The sequence below is a fragment of the Trachemys scripta genome, chromosome 6, assembly GCF_013100865.1.
Source record: "Trachemys scripta elegans isolate TJP31775 chromosome 6, CAS_Tse_1.0, whole genome shotgun sequence".
Taxonomy (NCBI): Eukaryota; Metazoa; Chordata; order Testudines; family Emydidae; genus Trachemys; species Trachemys scripta.
This window is the reverse complement of record NC_048303.1, coordinates 30596571-30613017: the sequence shown is the minus strand read 5'-3', so window position 1 is coordinate 30613017 and position 16447 is coordinate 30596571. Positions and strand designations below refer to the sequence as shown.

General features: G+C 38.9%; 1 protein-coding gene across 2 annotated transcripts in view; it reads left to right on the top strand.

Moving 5' to 3' along the window:
* Positions 1-16447, top strand: part of ARL15 (ADP ribosylation factor like GTPase 15) — a 316757-nt gene that overhangs the window by 278221 nt on the left and 22089 nt on the right. The gene's annotated exons all lie outside the window — the stretch shown is intronic.

The window sequence follows — 16447 nt, the reverse complement described above, 5'->3', positions numbered from 1 at the left end:
GTTATTTCATGCTTCAGTAGTATATCCTTTCTTTCCTTAAACTTTGAAAACCAGAGTTGTATGGTCTGATTTGTAATTCTGTTGATTTCAGTGCAGTTTCATTTGATTTACACTAATGTGTGAGGAGAATGAAACCCCTTAGACAGCTAATTAAGCCCCTTAATTTTTAGAGTGTTTTAGTTCTTAACTTGACTCCTAATATTTAGTTTGTTTGGTATTAATGGTTAGATTATATTTGTCTCTCTTTAAAGGTTTAGGTTTAATGTTCAAGTAAAATAGTGCCTAGCTTTTACCATATCAGTGTACTGTTGTTGTTAGGAAATCTCATTTGGTTTTTGCATATGGTTTCCTGAGGGTCTCTTGTAATTGATATGTTCCAGGAAACTAAGGAAGAAAAGATAGCTTGTGTTTTCTCATTTATAAGAATGTGTGTCCAGTAATTGGTAGCTGAATCCAGTTGAACGAGGATATTTTCCTTAAGGTGTCAGTTAAGCAATTTGGTTCATACTCTTTTCTGACTAAGTATTTTCAAATGTTCCTGATTTCAGAAAGCCGTACTTTCTGTGACTCTTGCAGCTAAAATGCGTCTCCTACAGTCAACAAGAATTTTGTATTGGTTCCAGAGCACTGTGAAATGCCTGATTTGGGGCTTGTACTGTTTTAAAGATGCCTCATCGATAGCAGCCCACGCGACTGTTGAGTGGCTTGAAAAGATCACTCAAAATAATAGTCGTAATGAGCACACTATCCTATCTTGTCTCACGCTATCCTATCTTGTCTCAGTGGTGTCGACATTCAAATTTTCGTCTGCAAGACTGTCTGTGTGCTTCCTTTATGCTCTGTTTAGATCAAGCATTTCCTGATCAGAGTATAGTATCAGTGCTATATATTTTAATAAGAGTTCAGCAGTAAGCCTTTAGAATAGTTTTCTGAAATTTTCCAATCCTGCTGCTATAAATTCTTTAATATTTTCCCAGATTTTGTGTTCCTAATATGTATACTGTAGATTATAGATAAGAAAGCATAAGCAGAAAAGGATGTTACTAATTTTCATGCTATCACCTGTATAGCTCCATGTTTCACTTATGTATATCTGGTACTTCAAAAAAGAAAAAAAAGAAAAAAGGTGGGGGGAGTGGGAGGTATTGAATTAGGCCACATTTCAGACTCAAGCTTTGATTCTGGGAAGTACATAACTAATATGGACACTTATTTACAGGTCTTACATACACAAATAGCTAACATAACTTTGCAGAGAGAGAAATGTACCATAGACATTGAGAATAACTCTTACTGATGAAAAACAATATTTATAAAACACACAATCTGGTTTAACTAGATAAATCTGATCAAAGTTATATTTGCTTTTAGACTCTTGTTCATTTTCCTCCATCCAGTTATATCCTTGGATCATAAGTTGTGTACTGCATGTCTAAGGAGAAACAGATGTTCTGAAGAAGACATGGAACTAAATGAGTTTTCTATACAAAAAGTCATTTTAAAAAAGAGTATCGTGTCCTAATTGAGTGCTTAGTAATTCCAGATATAAATAAGGAACAAGAAATGATGCTAGGCACTAAATTCCATTTTATTACATTTTTTGGCAGATGAAAATGAAGCAAATGTTCAAGTACGTGGGCTTTCCTAGAACTGGTGAATTCATTAGCAATATTACAAACGTTCAGGGTGTCTCTCGATACAACTGCTATATGAAATCATTCATCCCTCCATGGATATGTGAGTGAGGATTGTGTAAAATAAGGCTTTTTTTCTCCTAACTCTGCATTGAGTGATTTTACTTCTTAAATATTTAACCATCCTAGGGGTAGCCCAATAAATAATATTTTATCAGTAACTTGTTAAAGTGCCATGTCATGAATGTGTATTGTTTGACACTGGGGCGGATTTTTAAATTAATATTTTCATGCTAATAGCTCTCTGTGCCTCTGGTCATATTAATGCTTTATTTTAAGAAATCAGCTTACTTGTTGGAACCTCTACTTAGATTCTGCCACTGTGCTTTGATTCCGGGAGTGTGGTAGATAGCATCTTGGTGCTATGTAGGCAAATTCCTTTTATGCTTTTGACAAATTCCTAGCTGTGGAGTTGTATTTTCTTTACTAATCTTTGGTATCAACAGCAAATGACAGTGGCCAGTTATCCCAAATTCTTGTGTGGATCTGTGTTTGAGGGGATTTTGTATAGTCATGTTTGTTAAGGGTAATTGTTGGCTCTGCTGTTATCAGTTGGTAGGATGTAGGATGATGCTGTCTTCCTTTGAGGCATGCAATAGTTTGTGTTCACTGCAAGCTACATTCTTTTTGCCCTTTGTAATAGATAACACATTAGTTGACTTCATAATTCCCGTTTTATTTTTAGTTTGTGTGGCTGCAAAGTCAGCTATGAGGGGGAGTTCTGGCTATCTCTGAGGAAAAAATTTTCTTTAATTGAATGGTTTTATTGAAGTTTTTTGGATACAATGGTAAGAAGAAACAACTCAAAAAGAAGGAATATCTGTATTTTGCTTTGTCAGTTCATATTGCAAGTTAGTTCCTCAGGATTAAGGAAATACTTTTCTAGGTAGATCCCTATATTTATATCAAAACTCAGCTTAACAAAGACACCATATTGGCACTGTGTGCTGCTGTATAATGAAGATGGACCACACTGTTTTGAAAACCTCCATTTTATTTGATTGAAAGGAAATTCTAGTTAAGGATTTTTTTTTTCTTTTGCTATGATCTAAGGTGAGACATTTCCAATCTGGGAGCCTGAAGTTAAACTGCTAAAGAAGTGCCTAAATATAGATTATTTAAGTGGCCTGAGGTTCAGTGATGCTGAGCTCCTGAAGTGCTAAATAACAATCATTCCAGTCGTTCTTTACGTTATATAAAGAAATTTAGTCCTAGTCTGAGAATGGGTAAAAGGCATTTTTCAAAAATCATCCGGGGAGTGTGAGGGAATTAATGAAAGTTTCAGTGCTTCCCATCTTAGTGGATGTTACAGTTGAAGAAGGAAGGTATCTTATGGTTTCTCTCTTTGAAGGGAGCTGTTCATGGAACTTACTATGTGGAGAGAGAAAAGAAAAAAGGCAGAGTTTACTGACAAGCTGAAGTATAGCAAGATCCTCCACTTTAAGTTAAGGGAGAAAAAGAGATTGCAATGAAGCTCCTTTTGCAAGCAGCAGCACTTAATACTACTTAGCTCCTAAGCCTTGATTCAGTAAAACACTTAAGCACATGCTCAACGTTAGGCACAGCCGTAATCCTATCTCTATTCAGAAAAGCACTTGTGTGTGCTTAAATACCTTTGACTTCAATAGAACTATTCCCCTACTTAGTTAAGTGTGCGCTTAAGTGCTTTGCTGAGTAGAAATGGGATTGCCTCTCCTCTCCCTTCCCAGAGCCACAGGGGACACAGAAACTCTGCAAACAAGGATAGGAAACAGAGGAGGGGATGAGCAGGAACTCCAGGGGAAAGAGAAGTGCTGGAGTAGGAGACGGGGCAGGCGATAGGTGCTTGGAAAGGGTGGAGGACTGGGACAAGGACACAACTGGAGCACACTCTTCTCCAGAACTAGGAATTGAAACCAAGAGTCCTGAGTCTCAGCATTCCTTTGTTGTCCAGCAGATAGTTGTGAACCACTGGCAAGATGTGTGCCTCATCCCCCCTCTAGTATCTTGTCTACTTAGGGGATAACAATAACAGCCTTCTGCTGCTGCCAGGACTCCATTCAGCTCAAGTGACCGAAGTCCGTGGTGTGGACCTAAAGGTCCCAATTCTGCTGATGACCCATGTGGGGGTCAGTGTGATTTCATGCGATGAAATTTCAGTTTTTACACTTTAATGTTTTTTTAAAAACCTAAATACAAAATTACATAAACATAAGAAAAGCCTACGGAGGAACAAAACAGTTAAAAGAACGTTAAGGTTGCAAAGTGAAACACTCACAAGTTAGGAAATGCTGGAGAGGAGGCGGGAGTGGCAAGAAGAGAAAGATGGTCTCATGGTTAAAAAAGCTGAGTACTGAAGAAGCTGAAGTGTTATAAAAATGCTAAGTACTCAGAAAAATCAGGTGATAGGAGTCTCAAGTTGAGCATCCAAAATAAGTGGACAATTTTGGCCTTAATTTCTCTGTACCTGAATTCTTCATCTGTAAAATTGGGAGGATAATACCTCAGAGGTGTTGAGAAGATAAATTCATGAATGGTTGTGAAGCACTTAGTACTTATCCTAACTTCTGACTATTTGATTTTATTACCTTAATGTTCTTTTAACATAGTTTTGTATATGTAATTATGTATACAATTTCTTCCCTCTCCCACATAATATAAAAATAATATGAACCTAACCAGTTTTTACCATAAGGGATAGGTCTGATATAAAGTACCAACATGAGATGAAGAGTTCCTTCCCTAATAGAATTAACAGAAAACTATAATAGGATGTAAAACTTGGGGCAGGGCGGGGGGGGGGGGGGGTGAAGGCAGGGAGGGCAGGGATTAAGTGACTCATTTAATATAAATTCTACAAGAGCTGGGAAAGTTTCCATGGGAATAACTCCCTCAGGAAGTCCAAATATATTTAAATTGCTGTTCTTTGATGAATTCTCAAGCACTTCTAGCTTCCTATGCAAGAGGGCATTGTCCTTAATTGACAGCTGTATTAAAGGTCTCTGTGTTCTCTGATTCACTCTGAATCTCTTGAATTGTGTCAGGCTATTGACTAATGGTGTCATGTGTTTTTTCCATACTGCCCTCTAGTAGGTTCCTTGTGAGTCTATTTTTGATCCAATTTTTAAATAGAGTTTGTATTTGCATCTGGCCCAAAACCTGTTGTCTCTTCAACATTCATGTCCACAGTTCTAGTTAAGGTATCCTTCACAGTAAGGAGGAAGGCAAAGATACCTAGTCTCTCTGAACAATTTTCCCTTCATAGGCACAGCAATTAGGAAACTTTTCAAACTGAGCAGTCTATTTTGGTAGGGTTACCATACGTCCGGATTTTCCCGGACATGTCCGGCTTTTTGGGCTCCAAATCCCCGTCTGGGGGGAAATCCCAAAAAGCCAGATATGTCCGGGAAAATCGGGACATGCGGGGCCGGCGGTGCTGGGCCAGGGGCCGGCGGTGCTGGGCCAGGGGCCGGCGGTGCTGGGCCGGGGGCGGGGCTGGCGGTGCTGGGCCGGGGGTCGGGCCGGGTGCCGGGCCAGGGACCGGCCCGGGTGCCGGGCCAGGGACCGGCAGTGCTGGGCAGGCTGGGGGCCGGGAACCGGCAGTGCTGGACGGGCCGGAGGTGCTCGGCCGGGCCCGGGGCCGACACCCCAGGGCCGGGGCCGACCCAGGCTGGAGACGCCGGGGGGGCCAGACTGGGCCGCGCCTCCTCCCCCCACACCCTCCTTACCTGCTTCAGGCTTCCCGCGAATCAAATGTTCGCGGGAAGCAGGGGAGGGGGTGGAGTTGGGGCGGGGACTTTGAGGAAGGGGCGGAGTTTGGGCGGGGCTGGGGGCGTGGGCGGGGCTGGGGCCCTGTGGAGTGTCCTCCTTTTGGAGGCTCAAAATATGGTAACCCTAATTTTGGTCTGTGCTTTGGAGCCATCAGAACCTTCAAAAACAGAAATAAGCTGCTTAGATTCTTAAAACAGCTCGACTTTCGGCCTGACTCGCTTGATTCAAAAAGCCATTACCTGGAAAAAAAATCACTTTGGTAGTATAGTAGCTGTCTGGATACAATCTGCTGCCTATGTTGCACTTTCACTTTCCACAATCCTCAGTATTCACCACTGGCCATGGTCTCAGCTTCCAATACTCCCAAAGAGGAAATAGTAATAGTCACTAGCTGAAAGCAAACAGGTTACCATCACTTTCTCCTTGCTTACTGTACACTGACTCTGAAAGTTCTCCACATGGTGGCCCATTGTATTTAACTGAACTAGTAAGTGGAGTTGCTGGACTTCTGTCATCTGTAATTCCAGGAGATTATTTTTACTCTTAATTGAAGCACTCTTCCTCTTTAAATCAGCCAGATACCCAGCAATTTTAAAGACTACAATGGTGCTTCAAAGCAGACCATTGGGCTTGCACAAGAACAGGGTTTGCATTGTACTGATTTCTCTCCCATTACCTACCAAAAAGTGAGAGTATCCACCTCTACGGTATCAGAGGGGTAGCCGTGTTAATCTGGATCTGTAAAAAGCAACAGAGAGTCCTGTGGCACCTTTAAGACTAACAGATGTATTGGAGCATAAGCTTTCGTGTGTGAATACCCACTTCGTCAGACGCATGTGATGCCTCTACAGTGGTTCCATCTTCACTAGTCCCAAAAACAAGCGTTCCAGTGTCATTCCCATGTTTTCTTACACATACATAAAATATTTATTGAGCAATTCTTCATCTTTTTGGTCTTCTAAGCAGCCTCAGTATTTTGTTTGTAGCCGTTAAGAAACCACCAGTTGACACCTAAAGTTCAGACTAGCAGGCAGCAAAATTGTGAATGTGTTTCATAAATACTTTTGTGGTTGGACCTGCAGGAACTCCCGTTGGAGTAAAAAGGCAGCTGCTGGAAGAGTACTTTCTAAAGGAGGAGTTAAGGGCATGGCAACTTTCCAAATTCTCATTGTCTGCTACACCCAGATGCTACCTTTCAAATTACTTGTAGCCTTTAATGGGTCTGTCACAAGGTCAGACAAATACAATTTCCCCGTTACTTTCCTTGTCTCCTTTTTCAGTGTCTCAAGTTAACATCAGGGAGAAGTTGAATCACGGTCAATGACCTCATGTATTTAGTTACACTGCTCACTCTGATGTTTCAAAATTTCAGTTATACTTTGGGGTTTAAAACACAAAAGTAAAATGACATGAACAGCAAAATGTTTTATGTCCATCAGTTTATATATCTTTGTTTGCTTTAACATCTGAGCTGTAATACTAAAGTTATGCTGGAAACTATTTGTTGTTTTCCTTTTTTCTGTGTTTGTATAGTTTACTAAAGACACATTTGTAATTCCAGCCATTGCCTGATGGCATGTTTTTATATCTGATATTCTAGATGCATGTTTGATATTAATAGAAGTGTAGTGAAGTCAGGAAAAGAAGAAAATGTGCCTAGAGAACATGTAATGTACTGATTAAGAGAGTATTATTTCACTTATTTATCACAGCTATCTGTTAGTACAGTAATAGGCTGTAGTATAAAACCCTATATGAATGCCTTCCATATAAAATCAATATCACCAATGAAGTCCTTTGTGAACTTCATGGAGCGTTTGGCCCTTGTTAGGGTTAAAACTCTGATTGGGAAATGTTGTGTTTTCATTTACTATTTTGTTTTATTTTTAGAAGGAGAGAGGTATCACTCTGAGTCATTCTTGATATGTTGTAATGACATGAAAAACATTCGGTCTATAACAGTATCGGATGTACAAACACAAAAGGAAGCGTACATTAATTTCCTTATTTAGTTCATTAGTTATTGTTTATCTCATCCAATTTCAACTGCTCTGGAACTTTGTTTGCTGGAGAATCGCTTATAAAATGTCATGGACTTGGGGAGCAATCTGGCTGACTGCCTGATGAAGACTGAGTTATGTAATTGAGAGCATACTCTCCTGACCTACTGCTAATTAGTGAAAACACTACAGTAACCATTTTATAAACACAGTAAGAGCTAACACATTCTAGGGTACGGTTATATATGCTCATTTCAGAGAGGCCTCGGGAAAACACAGCCAGAGTGCATGTGTGATGCCATAACTTTGTTTTATTTGTTCAGTGGGGTTTGATTAACTGTAAATTCATCTAAAATAATGTCACCTTTAATATGGTTTTACTTTCCTCTGGGGTTGTAGATTGGTTTCTTTGCCGTTCCTTTGCCTCCACCCATGCCCAAAACTTAAACTTTTTATTTCAAACCGCTGCTGAGAGGCAGTCCTCTGTCATGGCTTTCTTTTAGAGCAGATTTAAATAAGAATCTGGAAATAGGATACTCAGAATGGAAACGAGACCGGATAATTGGTTCTGTGTATTAAATGGACAACAGTGTGGCCTGGCTGACTTTTCTTGACCCAGAAAGATCCTGAGTCATTGCAATCTGTTCTGTGGGAGATCCAAGGCAGTATGACCTGGCTCTTGGACACGTTTTCAGTAGTCGTGAGAGAACAGCTGTGGGCTAAGTAATGCCATGGTTCTCCAAGCTATTCCTGTCCTGGTGGGCTGTGATGCTGCAGCAGATGGTTCTTGTCCAGTTGGTTGGATCTGAAAGACAAGAAGAAGGTAAGCAAGGGACAGACACTACTTTTTAAATAAGGCCGAATTTGGTTTTCCTTATTCTGCAATCCTTTTCTTTTCCATCTTTAAATATTGTATAAATATGCCTGGGCCTTTAAGAATGAACAGCAAAACATTTTTTTTAAAGGTCGTCCCTTTTCTTCCTCATGTGAGGTCCTATCTGGCATCCCCATGTGTATGTATTTATAGGCTTTCCTCAGGTGCTCATCACCTTATCATCCAAGTATCTCACCAATGTTATATTAGCTAACTGAAATGTTAGCTTTACAGCATGCCTTTATGATTGGGTAATATTATTAACTCAATTTTACAGATGAGGAACTGAGACGGAGAAGATTAAGTGACTTGTTAAAGTGACTTTCCCACTCTTTAGTGGGAGAATTGAAAAAAAACCTAGGAGTTTGTACTTAGCAACCGTTAGTTCTCAACATTATATAACAATCCCCTTTGTTAAGTTAAAATATTTTCTACGTTTATAAAACTTGATTCTTCAAAATTTAACTCTTTGTCTCTTTGTAAAGGCAAAACCAAAATACTTCAAACTTTACAGTACTGCTATTATTAATAATCCTGGTAGTTTCAGGTTGCTGTAATGTTCTTGATTCCTTTCCTTGCCCTGAATTTTCAGGTGGTTGCTAGATGTGCGTAACAAACATTTCTTTCAATAGCTACTAATAGAGGCAGATAGTCCTTGATTATGCCATTCATCTTTCAGACAGTGCAAGTCGTCTTGCAGAGGTATAGCTATTTTTGACATGTGTAGGTAGTCTTATACTTCTTTTTTAGGTCCTTTTGTGACTGTTTAAAGAATTCTTCAAACCACTTCCTGTAACTAAGAGTAGTGTACTATTTTCAAGATTTTCCTAATGTCATGTAGTTCTTGAAGAATCATAAGCAGTTTACTATGTAGTACTGTACCCTAGGATAAGTGCATCTTTCATCTCCTACTGTGGACTCAATCCTCCCCTCATATGAACATTACCATGCATCATTTGAAGTTAGCTGCCTTGTTGATAGGTGCTGATGTTCACATGCATATTTGAGGGCAAGACTGAAATGCCTCAATTCCAGATATCTTATGCAATCTATTACTTGTATTTCCATTTATAACATTATTGAATTGATCCTAAAATATGTGCATTGTGTACCTTTTGGAAAACTCATTATGGCCCTGAATTGAGAAAGCACTTAAGCACATGCTTGTAGGCCCACTGAGATCCTTTGATAGCTAATAAAACCATAATACCTTAACCAGTTGCTGAGAGCACAGTCTAACCCTTCAATGGCTGGGTGACCATGTTATGCTACTGATTTGAAGTCCCAAAAGAATTAACCTTGACTTAACCAGAAAGATCAGTTGCCTCTTTATTCACACTGATAGTCTAGTTAGAAGATCAGAAACTTAGATATTTTGTCTGGAATTAATTTGTCGCCAGTACCTAATGGAATCATTGTTTCTTGGTCTGCATGAGAATGGTCGGACTGACTTGTATCTCTCTTAAAAATGACTTGTAGTCAGCAGAAAGTGTAGAGACTCGTTGGTGTCTGCCGTATAAGCACTTGCTTGAACATTATCCTTTGTCAACATACTTTTTCTTTTTAAATGTTAACAATTTTTTTCTGGTAGTTTTGGTAGGTTTCTTATAGGTTCAAGAAACACTATAAATGTGTAATCTTTGTTATAGTGAAGACATCTCTAATTGTTTGGTGTTTGTCACTGGCAAAATGAAGGTGTTTCATTACTTGGATTCTTCACAGAATCTCCATGTTCAGGTGAATCTCAGAATGAGACATAAAGCTCTCTATGCCAAATCAAGTCAGGTTCATTTTTTCTTTTGCTATAAATATTGGAATGTCTGCAATCTTCTTCTCAACTATGCATCTGACACAAGTCAGTTATATTGCTGTACACATTTAAATTGTCTATTACTATTTGGTTGCCAGGTATTAATAAAAATATATTAACTTTATGATCACATTTTATTATTTTTCCTGTTTTCTTTCTAGACATCATATGGTTCCTTATGATTCTTTACACAGTCAGGATACACTGTTAATAGGTTTCAGTAGCTTGTCATCTTGGCTCCATACCAAACAGAAGCCTCAGCTATCTTTTGAACATCTGTTATTGCTGCGAATATGCATTACTGTGATTTCTAATATTGCTGTACACGAGGGGTAATGGAACAAAATTTGCCTACCACGTTGCAGCAGCTCTGTATATAAAGCACAAGCACCAGAAGAAGAATACCTTTCTCATCAAATAGCATTCATATACATTTTTTGGAGAAGGGGCTGAACTATTTTACATAAATGCATATATATAATTGAGTTTGTATATTAAAACATATCTTAAAGAGTAAGGAAAGGTACTTACTCATTGCCATGTTGTCTTTAGTAAGGGACCTACATAAGAAAGGGGCACTGTAGTCATAACTGGTATATAAAAAATGTGTAACAGATTATATACTAGATCAATCTATAACCATGTGAGGAATTAGTTTGAAAAGTTCAAGACTGGTCATATTTACAAATTATTGCAGTTTATTACTACTGGGTAATCTGTCTACTTACACCGCATTGATTGCTCTTTACAGGGTAGCCAGCTCACTCTTTCCTACACCAATCTTTAGTTCTTTGAGAATTAGGGGATTTTGTTTAGGATTGAAGAATGAGTTTCCTGGCTGCCAAAATAAATGTCTTGAAAATAAATTAGCAGGGAATTGTGGGGAAGAGTGGGAATGTGGAGAGGTTTTTAGATTTTCTTGAATGCATGCACAGACAATCCTCTCGTTGTGGGGAACTCTTACAGGAGAAGAAGGGCAGCCACTCTATAACTGGAAGAATCTCTACTATGTGACACTGGGGGAGATTTTTAAAGGTATCAAATGGCCATTTGATACCTTAACTCCCATTGCAAGTCACTGGAAATTAGGTGCCTGCCTAACTGCCAGTTGTGCCTTGAAAATCTACCCCAATATCCTTAATTCTAAGTAGGGTCAATATAAGCAGTGTGTGTGAGGTCAAATGAATGCTGTAGTCCACAGAGAATTTTCTTTTTTGTCCTATCAGATGGTCTACTCTTAGCAGTGGTACTATTATCATAGAGTTCCTTAATGTACTGCAGCTTTGCAAGTGGCATGGGAAAATACCACTGTCCAGACTCTTTCCCATCTGCTTATTTGCAAACCCATTCTAGATAACAACCTCTTAGTTCTCCAAAGGGAAAGCTTTTCTTGTCTACAGTTCTAAAGAAAAAAAATATTTGCCCTAGTCTAACAAATTACAAGAAAAATATCCTGATAATGTAATGGATTTCTTGTCATGCTGAATGTGCTCCTTCCAATAAACTTTAATTGGTTGGTTGATGAAAATTAGAAGAATGGATTTGATGAGTCATTTTTCAATATGCAGATGAAAGTAGAATGATAAGAAAAATCAAACAACATTAACTTATTAAGGAGGAATATACTGAATGGCCTTCTGGTAAGCATGCTGTATTACTGCAGTTTGAATGGGAAAAAAACCAACAAAAAACTTAAGTCCGTTCTTCTGTAGTTTCAAGTCTCTTGTATATCATACACGGTCTTCAGCAGTTTTAATTTTGTCAATTTTTTACTTATTTATTGAATTGTATAAGAACTAACCATTGAAATTATTTTCAGTATTAAAACCATTGAAAAATTTATGATTTGTGTACTATTTTCAATATTAAATCTACAAAAACAATTGAAAAATGACCCTGTATTCCCTCCGTCCAAGAGAGCACACCTGGTGTAAAAACCAACAAGACTGTTTAGCAAGCACAGTTCTTGGTTAACGTCAAAACAAATTCTTACATTTTTTTCCATTTTCTTTTTTTATACTGATGAAACGCTTGAATAATCATTCCCATGTTAAGTGCACCAGAAAGAATTGTGTTCAGCTCTTGAACACTGTAACCTACACGGAATGAACAAACTATTCAGAAAGACTGGTTTCAGAAGTTAAAGTAATATGTGCAATACCTTATTAAACACTTTTTTGCGTCATTTCTTTCAAAGTGCTTAAATTTTTTTTCTTGGTGGCAATAAATGCATTTCATTGGCATTGTGATCATTGTGAGAAAGAAAATGTGACTATCAGCAAAACTGCAGTGGAATCAAATAGTTTAATTTTAATTAAGCTGTTATGACTGTAGTTTAAAAAGAATTTAAAATATTATCACTCCAGAATGTGTAGTATTAGTGTTGAAATTCATTGACTCATGCTGCTTTTGTGATGCTATGTTCTGTGTAAAACGTTCTTGGGAACCGAGAGCATCTATGCTGTGTCAGAATTCTGTTTGCTTATCCCTGGAATTAGTATAATTGAAAGCTGTAGTTCCAGGAATGACTTAGGCCCAAAGCTTCAAGTGAGCGCTCTAAAGCAAGCCTCCCACTGTTCTCTTGAAAATAGGCTTGGTTTGGGTGGAATGAAGGAATCTTTATTGTGGACGTTGGTCTAACAAGTAGGTGAAAGTTGATTGTGAGTTCACAGTAATGAATAGGAATATTTAAATTTCCCTTGAAAGAAAGGAATGCGTTAGATAACACTGCTCTACAGCCAAAATGCTTCTGAAATAAATGTAGTCAAACTTTACTAATTCTGGTTCACAGAGAATGAAAATGATGCTTAAAATTATTGATTGGCTCTAGTTTTCAAGATATGCTATTGGGTCAGTATATATGACCCTTGACTTGGGAATGGCGGAGGATGAGTGAGTTAAAGGGAAGGGATCTCAATTTAAACCAGAAATGACTAAAATACATCTTTGACTGGATCTATGAATAAATTTATGACTGGGTTTGGACAGTACTTGCTTTTTAGGCAAAACAATGAATGATGCAATCTGAAGCTGGTATTGCATCATACATGATATGAATTGCATCATGTTATTCCTAGAAGTCATGGATGATGCAATCATAACGAAGCTTACATTACTCTGCTGAACAAATTGCCCTATATCAGCTCTAGAAATCATACAGTGTTGTGCTCTCTTATTTGTCAGTGTTTGATTTTGCAAAGGGACACATTTCTGTTTAGCCAAAGTGAGCAGAGATGCCTCGTACTTGTGTGAACAGTGCAGATAACTTCTGCTATGTTTGTGGTGAAGTGACTTTTGCATCACAAAAGCGCAGTATAACCACTATTGTTAAGAATGCCTATCACCTTTATTTTGACTGCAAAATTGGAGATCAGGACAAGATGTGGACCCCACACATATGCTGCAACACTTGTGCAACAAATCTTTGCCAGTGGTTGAACAGGAAAAGGAAATGTATGCCTTTTGCAGTGCCAATGATTTGGAGAGAGCCAACAGATCATACCAGCAATTGTTATTTCTGCATGGTGCCTCCAGTTGGGAAAGGTGTGTCAAAGAAGAAAAAGTGGACTGTGCATTATCCAAACATTCCATCAGCTATACGCCCAGTACCCCACGGAGAAGGACTGATGCACCAGAATCATTCTCACTTGAGTCAGACGAGGAAGAGGTTGAAACTTCTGGTCCTGAACCCTCAATGTCACAGGACCCACGTTTTCTCCCATCCTCCTCCTCTGAACCACACCTCATAACACAAGGTGAACTGAATGACCTTGTCAGGGATTTGGAACTACCCAAGAGTAAGGCAGAGCTGTTGGGCTCCAGACTACAGCAGTGGAATCTCCTGGCAGGTGATGTTAGGGTTTCCGTGTTCCGTGACCGTCAAAAGGATCTTGTCCCATTCTTCTTCATGGAAGGTGATCTTGTAGCCTGCAACAACATCGATGGTGTGATGGCAGCCCTCAACATCGTTCACGATCCAGATGAGTGGAGACTGTTCATTGATTCATCGAAGACTAGTCTTAAAGCTGTTTTACTGCATAATGGCAATGTTTTGCCATCAATTCCAGTTGGTCATGCAGTCCATATGAAGGAAACCTATGACAACATGAAACAACTTTTGAGGTGCATAAACTATGACCAACATCAGTGGCAGCTTTGTGACTATTTGAAGGTTGTCGCTCTCTTGCTTGGTCTGCAGACTTGATACACAAAGTAGGGCTGTTTTCTCTGCGAATGGGATAGTCGTGCAAGAGATTCCCACTACATCAAGAAAGATTGGCCACTCCGACAGTCATTGGAGCCTGGGAGGAAAAGTGTTCAGCATCCACCACTTGTTGAATCAAGGAAGATTTTGTTACCACCCTTACACATCAAGCTGGGTCTGATGAAGAACTTTGTCAAGGCCATTGACAAAACACAAGCAGCTTTCAAGTACCTCCGTGGAAAATTTCCAAGGTTAAGTGAAGCTAAGATAAAGGAAGGTGTCTTTGTTGGTCCTCAGATTCATGAACTTCTTGGAGATGATGCATTTGACCATGCACTGCGTAGCAAGGAAAAGACGGCACGGAAAGCCTTCCAGTTAATGACAATAAATTTTCTCGGAAACAACAAGGCAGACAACTACAGGTTGTTGGTGGAAAACCTCCTCAAGGCATATAAAAGCCTTGGTTGCAACATGTCACTGAAGATACATTTTTTGCACTCTCATCTAGATTTTTTTTTTTCCACCAAACTGCGGAGCAGTGAGCGACGAGCATGGCGAGCGATTTCACCAGGACATTGCAACAATGGAGAAACGCTATCAGGGCAAATGTAGCCCATCAATGCTTGCAGACTATTGCTGGACAGTGACAAGAGATGCTCCATTTAATGAATACAAGAGACAAGCCAAGAAGCGCCGAGTAGACACTGAATAGGACTAAACTATGTACATAATAGTTTTTTGCCTTTTGTTTCATAATAAATTTTATTTATATAACCCTTTTGCTGATTTTTAAAGTGTTGCATAAACAGGACAGGTGAAATATTATCATGTAAAGCAACCATAAACACATGAAAAGACCTAGGTTTACAATTTATGATTAAAACTCTATCTACACAATATACATAGACATAAAATGTAAAAACTTAAATATCTTAGAAACAGTAGCCAATCAGTTGTTTTAATTGTCATATTTGAATTCAGCACATCAAAATACATAATAAATAGCACATTTTATCTCTGAAGCAGACGACTTCTCAAAAATTGTAGACCAGTGTAATTGGATATTTCTGTGATAATCTTCATCAGATAGTAGACAGCTATAAAACGGAATAACCTGGAACTTAGCCACTTCTTAAGACCAAGACATTTGCGGTGGCACCTCTTTCCAGCAAATACTGGCCTCCACCATGTCCATGTGCCTTCTGCCCTCTAACCTGATTCTCTGTCTTCAGTGCACCACTCCTCCCTTATCCATTTTCAAAATCAACAGAGGAAAGCATGTTTTGATTCAATTGGACATGAGGGATCATAGCACATATACATGGACAGGCAGATAGAAGAAATTAGTCTAAATGCCAAAGTAATGCAGTGTTTTCCTGGGCAGAAGATCACCTAGCCTCCATCAGGTTGATCCATATAAAAGGGGCATAACTATCAGCAGATAGATCACAGATCACCTACCTATGGGCCCATTCCTGTATCCTGTACAGACTACCTGCACCTAATATTTTGGCTGTTGAAAAGAAAACTCAGTGAGATGGAGTACACTTCCAAAATAGTGTAGAGTTTGTATCCAGGCCCCTCCAATTCTCTAAGCCTATTCAAGAGTATGGACAACATTTTCCTATTGGTATCAAGATAGTAAGATTAATCCCAGAAAACTAGGTTTCCAAATTCTTACATTTCTTACAGGCTGACATAGACCTGAGGCTATCATCGCCATATCTCATGCTAACTTCAAATGGTATTATAAATGCAGAATCATCTAGGTCTCTAGCCACAGTGCTGCAAGCTATTACAATCTGTTCTTGAACAGATAGCATCCAATTCCGTGTGTTCCTTTTCCATAAAGATGTGCTTCCTGTTTGCAATGTTAGCTGCCAAAAGAGTCTCAAATCTTTGCTCTTGGATATGGGCCTTACTACATCTTCCATAAGGACAAGGTTATCCTTTGTGCTGCAGAGTTATTCATTACCACAATTAATTCTTCCTTTTGTACTGCACAAAGTTATTCTCCCTCTTGTTTTGTCCAAAGCTTCCGAACTCAAAAGAGAGCATGACAACTGCTAGATGTGGGGAGAGTGGTGAATTACATACCTTAGAATAGTGGTTCTC